The sequence below is a fragment of the Pteropus medius genome, unplaced genomic scaffold (assembly GCF_902729225.1).
Source record: "Pteropus medius unplaced genomic scaffold, Ma_sr-lr_union100, whole genome shotgun sequence".
NCBI lineage: Eukaryota > Metazoa > Chordata > Mammalia > Chiroptera > Pteropodidae > Pteropus > Pteropus medius.
This window is the reverse complement of record NW_024354500.1, coordinates 34560249-34568341: the sequence shown is the minus strand read 5'-3', so window position 1 is coordinate 34568341 and position 8093 is coordinate 34560249.

Here is an 8093-nt window from a genome sequence, read left to right as displayed (position 1 = left end):
ATAGATCAAATGTCATTCATTTAAAAAATTTTATTTACTCCCTTTTGATTTATAATAACATACCACAGCTTTCAGAATATAACCAAGTTACTAAATTACTTTTGAAATAATTTATCATTATCACAGTATGGAGTCTTCAGAACTATAAACATTACACATTCTTTAACTTAAGTAATCATTAACTTCTCCTAATAGTATTTTGTAGTTTTAGATGTAGATGTTATTTATACCAATCATTAGATTTCTACTCGTTTTATGATAATTAGGAATATCTTTATTAAGATTTATTTTTAATTATTTATGCTAATGTAAAAAATAATTAATTTTTGTCTGATATTGAATCCAGTGGTCTTTTTAAATCAGCTATGAATTCTACTTAACTATAGTTTTGATTTCCTTCATATACATTTACATGTGAATAATGACAATTTTATCTTTTATGTTTCAGTTTTTATATCTTTTATTCCTCTTCCTTGGTTAATTAAATTAGCTAGTATCCTCATGTAATGCAGAGTAGCTGGCATTATTGTCTAAGTCTCAAACTCAGGTATTAACTTTGTTTTACAACACCTCTTACCAAATTAGAAGCTCCTTTATGTTCCAAAGTTGTTAAGACTGATTACATATTAACCTAAATCATGTACTTTTATTTAAGTACGTTTTAATATTTGTGGTTACTTTTAAGGAATTTACTAAATAACTATTTTTAAATTTCTAACATGGTAAATATTCGTAGATATATTATACATAAATAAAAGTCTTTGAAGTCCTTATAATTTTTCAGCGACTAAAGGGATCCTGAGACCAAAAACATTGAGACTTGCTATACTAGTGTTACTAGTGTTTTCAAATAACAAACTAGTTTTATTGATTTATTATATTGCATTTTTTTTTTTTTGCTATTTCATTATTTTGCTGAAATATGCATTATTTCCCTTCTTCTATTTTCTTTAAGTGTTTTATTTTTTCCCCCTAACTCCTTGGTATAGCTAACTAGGTTACTGATTGTCAGCCTTTCTTCCTAGCCAATACATGCATTTAAGGAAATACAGTTTACTTTGAGTATGACTTGAGCGATATCCAATATGTTTTATTATATCATTTTCATTATCATTCAGTTAAAAATTTTTCTAATTTTTATCGTGACTTCTTTGTCTCATAGGTTATTATAAATATATATTTTAGTTCTAAAACTAAAGATGTCTTAAGGTAGAAGATTAAGTTTTTTAACTGAGATATTCTTTGTTAGTGTAGGTATTTATAGGTATAAATTTTTTCTAAGTATTCTTTCTCTGTATCCCATAACTTTTGGCATGTCGTGTCTTTATTTTTATCCATGTCGAAGTATTTTCTAATATGCTTTGAGATTTCTTCTCCAACCCACTGATTATTAATTGTATGTTTAAAATATCTGTGAATTTTCCAATTGTCTTTGTTATTTTTTTAGTGTGACTCCATTTTTATCTGAGAACATAGCTAATTGTTACCTGAGAACATTCTTTGTATGATTTCAACTTTTTAAAAATATGTTGGGGCTGTTTTCATGGCCTACTATATGTTCTATCCTGGAGAATGTTCTATATGCACTTGAGAAAAACCTTTGTAATATTTTTTTGTTTCAATTTTTCACTATCATAAACAAAAAATAAAGTTTTTTGCCTTCATATTTTAAGTATATATTTTCATATATAGAGAAGTATAGCTTAATACTTTCTATTTTAACATTTAAATATCTATTTACATTTTTCACAGTTTTAGTCATTTTTATTGAGAAATAAGTTTTCGATATTATTATTACTCTTTAGAAAATAATGTATTTTCTCTGGCTGGTTTTTAACATTTTATCTTTGCTTTGTTTTGAGTAGCTTCCTTAAGATGTGGTTACATTTGTATTTTTCCTTCTTGAGGGCTATAGTATTTTTTAAATTACTGGCTTGATGTCTTTTTACAGCTTTTTAAATAATCCACTATTTTTTTCTCTTTTTCTTCTTGAATTCCAATACAAGTATGTAACACCTTTCTACGCTGTTCCATATATATTTACATTCTTTTTAAAATACTTTATTGTACATTCTCTCTTAATAAATAGATATAGATATATAGATATTCTAGTAAACTAATACTCTAGTCAGCTATATCTAATCTGTTTAAAATCCATTTATTATGCTCTTTATTTCAGGGATTTTATTCAGTTCTATAAGATCCATTTAAATATATATACAGTTGACCATTGAACAATGTGGGAGTTAGGGACACTAATGCCCTGTAAAGTTGAAAATCAACTTTTGATTCCTCAAAAACTTAAGTGTTCCTGGTATTCCCAGGGGATTGGTTGCAGGATTCCTGGGGATACCAAAATCTATAGATGTTCAACTCCCCTACAAAAAAATAGTGTAGATTGATGTATACACTTAGCCCTTCGTATCTGTGGATCCCCAGCCATGAATCAAAAATAGTTATTTATTGAAAAGAATATGCATATAACTTGACCTACACAGTTCAAATCCATGTTGTTCAAGGGTCAAATGTGCACATGTGTGTGTACATATAAATAATACGCTCTGGTGAAAATCTATTATTTTCTTGACTATATTGATCACACCTTTCATAAAAGCCCATTTGATAACTCCAAAGTATATATTTTGTGGGGAGTTTTTATTGGCTTGCCACATAATTTTGAATTCTAGATAATATGTAAAAAAATTATAGAGTAAATTTGAGATTCTAAGTGGTGTTACTCTTTTCCATAAATTAAATGTTATTTTATTCTGATAGGCAGTTAGGATGGAGGTCATAACCTTATTTCAACTTGTGATGGAGTACAGTCAAAGCTAGACATCAGTTTTTGTGAAAATTATACTATTCCTGGTTACTTCTTATTGCTCTGTGCAGTCCTTCTAGGCTCCAGTCGACTGCCTGGCATGCTTTCAAGTTCCGTGCTGCTTGATGGATCCTGAAATCTAAGTTTATGCCCTAACCTCTTTGGAATAGATAAATCTATTTATCTCTTCAGCCTCTCTTCTGTTGCTTCCTGCCCAGCATCTAGACTGTTAGGGTTAGCGACTGGCAAATATAATGCAAAACTTCCCAGAATATTGGGCTCATTTTAGACTTTTCCTTCTTTAAGAATCCTCTATCCCCTAAGGTCCTCTATCTTGCCTCAATAGCTCTCTGATTCCTTCAAATGTTTTTAAAAGTATCCAAATGTGTCGGATTTTTTTTTTTTTTGATTAGGGGTTGGTCTACTATAAGGTTGTCCAATAGAACTAAAAGTGACAATTTCTCATAAGTACTTTTGATGAAGGTCAGCTATGTTTTTGTAAAGTTCTCCAAATAATTCTACTATATAGTCTAGGTTGAAATTGATAATAAAGTACGTTCAATTGCACAGGCCTCAATCAAGTCTATGTAGTCCTGTGATGGCTAATTTTACATGTCAATTGACTGGACCACATGGTGCCTAGATATTTTGTTAAATGTTATTCTGGGTATCTCATTGTATTTGGATGAGAGTAATATGTAAATTAGACTGAGTAAAGCAGATTGTCCTCCATAATGTGAGTGGGCCTCATCCCATCAGTTGAAGGCCTGAACAGAACAAAAAGGCTGACCCTCCCCCAGAGAGAATACTTCACACTCGACAGCCTTTGAACTGGGACAGCTGCTTATTCCTGCCTTCATATTTGAATTGAAACATCGACCCTTCCTGGGCCTTGGGCTTGACTTAAACTATACTGTTAACTCTCCTTGTTCTCAGGCCTTCAGACTCAGTCCAGAAATATATCACTGGCTCTCCTGGGTGTCCAGCTTGCCAACACACCCTGAAAATCTTGGCACTTGCCAGCATCCACAATCATGTAAGCTAATTGCTTATAATCAATCAATCACTCTCCTATTGGTTTTGTTTTTCTGGAAAACACTGACTAAAACAATCTTTAAGTGGGTTTCAGAGCCTTCATCTTAAGTCCCTCTACTGTAGAAAGTCATAGCTTCTTTATAGATACTTTGTATAAGAATTATTTAAGGTAAACACTACATTATAGCTCTCATATCACAAAAAATACATCTAATACACTCTACTAACTTATACTTAGTTGTATATTTCTCTCTATCCAAATTTTACATAAGTATAGAGGGTCCTGTGGTTGTTGAACTTAGCAACAACAAAAAAAAACTGAGCATCTTTGCTTGTCAATCTTTCTTCCTAGATTGCTCTTTCTCCAAATATATGCTTGACTCACTTAAGTCTCTATTCAACTGTTCCCTTGCGTTTTTGGCCTTTCCCCAGGAACCTCCCCCATTCCTTCTTTCTTCCCCTGCTTTATTTTTTCTCACAATAGTTATAAACTTTTAAAATGCTTATAGCTTACTTATTTCATTTATTCCTTTCACAAAAACCCTAATACAATATAAGCTTCATAGGCATCTTATTTTATTTATTTTGTTTCTGTTTTGTTATCTACCTTCAGTACCTCAACATTTGTGCCTTTTTAGTAAGTGTTCAATATGTATTTGTTTAATGACTAAAACAATCCGTAAGGAGATTCTAGAAGATCTCAGTGGTCTTCTACTATGCCAGCATGTGGAGAGAATGATCTCTTGACCTCATATAAAGAAAAGAGGGGAAGGATAGTGACATTCAATCAGATTTGGAAGCTTAAAAGTCGGCTTTCATAGACATGGATGTGGGGTACATGATTTTTTTATACACTCTCTGAAATGAGCAGACTGCTCGGGGGCTTGTAGGATTCTAAATGCTCAAAACTGCAAGGGTTATTTCTTTCTGCACACATTACAACTCGGTAAATTAAAAGAATCAATAGAGGACTGATATAAAGAGTACAACTTTTTGAAGAATTAAAAAACATGTTTACTTGACATTTCTGAGATGATAACATGGAAACAACATTCCAGAGGGGATAAATTCTAAGATGAATGTTAGAGCTTTGTGAAGCTACCAGTTTCTTGGCAAGTGTTGTAAATCACTGATTTAAATGCAAAATAGAATACTAATTTTATCTGTGCTTGAATACTATAGGTTCCAAAGAAAATTAGATTTGTTTTTTCCTTCAAATTCCTTTGTGTCAACATCATAATTACCTTCTTCATCATTTCTGTAATCATAACTCTATTGAGCATCACTATATTCCAAGACTGTGCTTACTGTTTATTATCTAACTTGTTCTCACAACTATCCTGCATCTACAGATGTAAGAACCAAGATTTTAAATGATTAAGTTTGAATAAATCTTATTACACTGTTATGGTTTGGAGCAGAAAGATGCCCTCTAAATAAAAATATGCCTTGAATTTCATTTTAATTGTGTATGTAATTAAATATGCTTTACTCCTCTCCTTAATTGTTTATTCTGTTTTCAATAATAGTAATAAGAACAGTAATAATAAGAACCTGCCAAGACAACATGTAGTTATCAAGTATTTACTACATGTGAGAAAATGTAAGCGATAAAAGAAGTGTCATACACAGTCCTTATCCTCAGAGATAAAAGAATAATTCAATTGAAATGCAAACATTAGTAAGTGGCAAATGAGTCTAGAAATGGGAGAAATCTCTATGGGTTACAATGTTTACTGAAGTTATTATAAGGTAACAGGCTTTGTAGAATGGGTAAAATGTAGGTAAGTAAGAAGAGGAAGCATGTTCTAATCAGTAGTGGCATATTTAGAAAATGGGTAAAACAGGTTTCTGAAGCAGAGGGTTATTTTTTAAAACAGTAGGGCAGAAATTTGAGGTGTGTAGGTCAGAGGTAACTCAGAAGAGTTAGAAAACAAAATGAAACAAAATTGATTTTGACTATAAGTAATGGTGAAACATGAGAGATTTTTCTGTTCTAATAAATGACAGATCTCTTTGGAGGGGGAAATGAGAGCAGGAAGATCACAGGCTGTAACTATAGTCCAGAAGTAAGAGAATTTGTACATAAACTTGTCAGGAAAGTACAAATAGAAAGTAGTAAGAAAGTATGAGAAGTCTTATTTAAAAGTTCTTTTGGGCACATGGAATTCTGAAGTAGGTATTAGGAAAGAAGTATGTACTGAAAAAGGTGAGGTTGAGAAAACAGAGGGTATGATTATCAGGAAAAATGTTGGAGCTTTATGAAGCCACTAGTTCCTTCAAAAGTAATGCAGATCAGATTTAAACATAGTGTGCAGTACTAATTTTATGACTGCTTGAACATATAGACATCACAGAAAACTAAAGATTTGTTTCTCCCTTCTAATTCCTTTCAGAGTGAACATCATAAGTATCTTCATCATCCTGAAAAGATCATTCAGGTTGTTCAAACCATACAGTTCTAACAGTACAGCAAGTTCAGAAAAGGTACAAATGTGGTAGTGAGTGTTCTTCCAAGCCCTATCATCTTTAGCTAAGGAACTAGAGTGAGGCATATTCTGCATGTAAGTCCTCTTAGTAAATATACTTGTAGTGAGCTGAAGACATAAAAGCAGGAATAAGAAGTACTCCAGACCTGATGTGTTTTACAAATTGACTCAATGACAGAGTCCTATAGGAGATGGAGAATGGATGAAATCATTCACTAAACACACACATATGGGGCTTACCGACAAGACGGCGGAGTAGGCAAACGCCATGTTCACCTACCCCACAACTGCATCAAAATTTCAACTAAACTAAAGAACAACCATCACTAAAAACCGCCCAAAGTGTAGCTGAACAGAAGTCCTATAACTAAGGATACACAGAAGAAGCCATATGGAGACTGGTAGGAGAGGCAGAGATGCAGACAGGGCTGGTCCCATGCCCATGGGCACCAGTTAAAAATCAGGAGGGATACCTCAGCAGCAGAGATTCCCCCTGAGAAGCAAGGAGTGCCAGCTCAACACTAGGATCCCCAGCTAAGGGCTGTGATACTGGGGAGAGAAGTCTCTGAAACTTCTGGCTGTGAAAAACAGTGGAGATGGTGGCTGAGAGAGACAATGGGCTGCTGGAGTCCCAGAATCCCTCTTAAAGGGCCAGCACAGATTTATTCACTGATGCACTCTGAGTTCTAGCACTGGAGCAACAGCTCAAAAGGTGCCAGTGATACACAAGGAGGAACTGGATTGTCTAGCCTCATGGCAGGGGCTGTGGGGGTAGCTTCCTACCAGACAGAGGTGCTTGCAGAAGCCAGTGTTCCATCACTGAGCTCTCTCTCCCCATCCACCTAGCATGCATGCACAGCCAGGCACCATGTCTGAGTCACCATTGACCTGGCTAAGACTATTCATTATGCAGTGGTGATTCCGAAACCCAACTTTTGGTCCCATCCAAGCCACTTCCACTGGGTTTTCCATATAAGCCTGTCTTGACTTATGCTGTAGATCTTCCTAGAATGACTCAAAGGTTCACAAATCATGACAAGCATCATCTGACTGAAGCATGTACCATACCTCTTGCCAAGCAGCCTTAAACCTGGTGCTGATGGCAGCTGGCCACAGTTTGCAGCTTAGCCTCTCTGAGACACCCCTAAGCTCAGCATAAGTGGTGACCATCTGCAGATCATTTTGTAGTTCATCCTAGGTGGCCCTGGGCAGGACACAGGCAGCAACTGAGCTTGGCTTGCATTAGAGCTCCTCTCAAGAGGCCGCAGAACAAATATACCTGGTGGCCAGTTTGAGATCAAAAGAGTACCACCCAACCACCTCCACAAATGACATACCCAAAGGGCAGATTTGGCAGGCACCAGAGCCCTGCGAAGTTGAATCCTGTTTTATAGGGTCATCCCTTGCACAACATTTCCTCTGCTGTAATCATAGTAAATCCTCAAAACTAATTGGCCAGAGAGTCAATCCCTCTCATTGACATACCAACAGTAATCAAGGCTCAATTATAATGGAGAGCACAAACAAACTACACAAGGGATACACCAGGGGCACCCAACTCAGGTGACTAAGTAGACTGTGCTACTAGGCCCCACAGGACACCTACTACATAAGGCCACTCTCAAGAAAGAGAGACATAACAGCACTACCTAATACACAGAAACAAACACAGAAGGCAGCCATGATGAAGAGATAAAGAAACATGTTCCAAGTGAAAAAAAAAAAAAATGGATAAAACACCAGAAAAA